General features: G+C 34.5%; 1 long non-coding RNA gene across 1 annotated transcript; it reads right to left on the reverse strand.

Annotated features, from left to right (window-relative positions):
* Window positions 1–2,036: 2,036 nt before the first annotated feature.
* LOC149630948 (uncharacterized) lies at window positions 2,037–2,307 on the reverse strand. Its single transcript, XR_016374070.1, has 3 exons — window positions 2,255–2,307; window positions 2,116–2,184; window positions 2,037–2,053 (listed from the first exon to the last, which is right to left on the reverse strand). It is a non-coding gene; the product is annotated as an uncharacterized LOC149630948 (long non-coding RNA).
* Between the last annotated feature and the right edge of the window lie 359 nt (window positions 2,308–2,666).

Here is a 2,666-nt window from a genome sequence, read left to right on the forward strand (position 1 = left end):
AGAAAAAAGTTCAGGGAAAAAATTTCAGAAAAAGGTCAGGGAAAAATTTCAGAAAAAGGTCAGGGAAAAATTTTAGAAAAAGGTCAGGGAAAAAATCTCAGAAAAAGGTCAGCGAAAAAATCTCAGAAAAAGGTCAGGGAAAAAATCTCAGAAAAAGGTCAGGGAAAAAATCCCAGAAAAAGGTCAGGGAAAAAATCTCAGAAAAAGGTCAGGGAAAAAATCTGAGAAAAAGGTCAGGGAAAAATCTGAGATAAAGGTCAGGGAAAAATTTTCAGAAAAAGGTCAGGGAAAAACTTTCAGAAAAAGGTGAGGGAAAAAAATTGAGAAAAAGGTCAGGGAAAAATTTGAGAAAAAGGTCAGGGAAAAAATTTCAGAAAAAGGTCAGGCAAAAAATCTCAGAAAAAGGTCAGGGAAAAATCTCAGAAAAATGTCAGGGAAAAAATTTCAGAAAAAGGTCAGGGAAAAATCTCAGTAAAAGGTCAAGGAAAAAATCTCAGAAAAAGGTCAGGGAAAACCTGGAAAAGTCAGACAATTTGGTTCTGAAAATTCAGAGGCAACCCTGAAATATATTCGTTTCATGCGAAATGATCGACACTTCAATTTATCGTAGGAATAACAATAATCGCTTGAACAAAGCGTTGGACGCAATGTCTAGAGCGTTAGAAGCTGACCAAGAAGATAAACGTCTATGGAAATACTACTTAAAGCTCTTCTCACTTCATCCCGATAACGCCGACGATATTGAATCGATGTTCGAACAGGCTTTAGACTCTGTTAATTCCTACAGCATTTGATATCGATATTTAGAACTTAGCAAATCGTTCGAATCAAAAAGCAAAATTTGCATCGATATTTTTAATCATTTGATAGTGTCTTCATCATCCTCGGAAGAGAACAGCGTTTCATCTGCAAAATCTCATCAGTTTTTAGAGATTTTATTTAACCTCTTACAATTGCAATTGTTGGTGGAGAATTCTGATAAAGCTCTTCATATTTTGAAAGTTAGTGTTCCTGTAGAGCGTTTTTCCAGTGTATATTGCACTTTATTCATATTCTCTGATTTCCTGTTATTGCCGCGGATTACTCGTGATGCCTGTTTAAATCCATTATTCCGGTGGTTTTTTGGTGATTATTTCTATTTCATTGATTTTAATTTTTATTTTGGATTTTCGAATTCCTCGATTGATTATGTGTGATTATTTCACGAAAGGAGTGATTACCGAGGTGATTACATATGAATACTAGAAAATCATGTGATTATTTCTGATTTTCTCAAGATTTCACGTAATTTTCAGTGATTATTGGAGATTTCTGATTACCTTTATTTACCCACAAGAATGATTTTGATTACTGATGATTTTCTAAGTATTCTAGAAATCAAGTAATCGATTTCTGCGGTTTTGTACACCCGATTATTCAAGTGACTAACCCCTCGTTCTCTTGCAATGTTTGAGGTCAATTTGTATCTCTTCTGTACTAATTCTGGGCACACTAATTATATTTACTCACATTGAAAATATGGGGTTTTTCAAATACTTTTAACAAAAGCCTGAAAATATATGAATAAGACTTGGCTTCGTAAACTTGAATAGTAAACCATGCTTTACTACGTTTGCTGTAGCATTTAGAAAACCTGTAAATCAAGAGAGATAACATATTCACAATAGAACTATCACTTTTGAAAGAGTAGTTGTTGTTATAAATATAAGCAAACTATTTTGTTCGAATTTAATTTTATGTAAGTTCCGGAGCGAGCTACGCGAATTTTGGGGCTCTGATAAAATCCTAGGCAACACATTTTCTGGTCACCCTGATACTGTTATCCAGACTTTCAACTTCCCTTCAAAATATTTTTCCCTGACCATTCCAGTTGGTTTATGATCCGGTTCATGTTTATACATGACGCGAAATCAAAGCACATACAATCCACGCGGATATCTCCTCGAAAAATGCTTACTGCTGTGATCCATCTTTTGATCTGGCTTTAGCACGGCCAGTATGGTGATTGCGATCAATTGCTGCTAACTTAACTCTCATGTCATATATTTTATAGCTATAATATTGATAGATAATTATATTTCACAAATACATCTAATTTAATTATGTTACCCTTACCTGAAAGCAAAACGTTTACTTGCGTATTTTAGTATCATACTATGATACGTTTCCAGAAATCCATTGTGCCTACAACAGTATATGAAATTTTACATACAATGATATGTAACAGAAAGTTTTTTTTTTCCACAAAACTTACCTAAAATTTGCGTAATAACTTAAGTTATTTAGAACATATTTCTGTGTCACAATAGTCCTAATTTCTTTAAATTGTTCACATTTGGATTCTAACCATTGGTGCTGTTCAATTTGTTCAGGTGTTAGATCCTCATGCATACAACAAGTGGGGGCACCAAATCCCAATGGCAAATTCCATTCATGGATGTTACAGATGTGTTTCAATAAGGACAGCCACAAATAACGCATCGCACTAACGTCTCCATTACATTCCCGTGCACAAAACCAAAAGTGGTTTCGGATTAATGGTGCCCAATGGGCCATTGACACAAAACCTTTCTTCTTGGATTTCTCCATTAGTTTCTTAAGCAGATTTTTAGACGCATGCCATATATCCCAGGAATGTTTTACATTCTTGTATATTCCAGCCCTTG

Source organism: Phalangium opilio, unplaced genomic scaffold (genome assembly GCF_054372755.1).
Source record: "Phalangium opilio isolate 3A_F unplaced genomic scaffold, DU_Popi_V2 ptg000101l_1, whole genome shotgun sequence".
Classification (NCBI taxonomy): Eukaryota; Metazoa; Arthropoda; class Arachnida; order Opiliones; family Phalangiidae; genus Phalangium; species Phalangium opilio.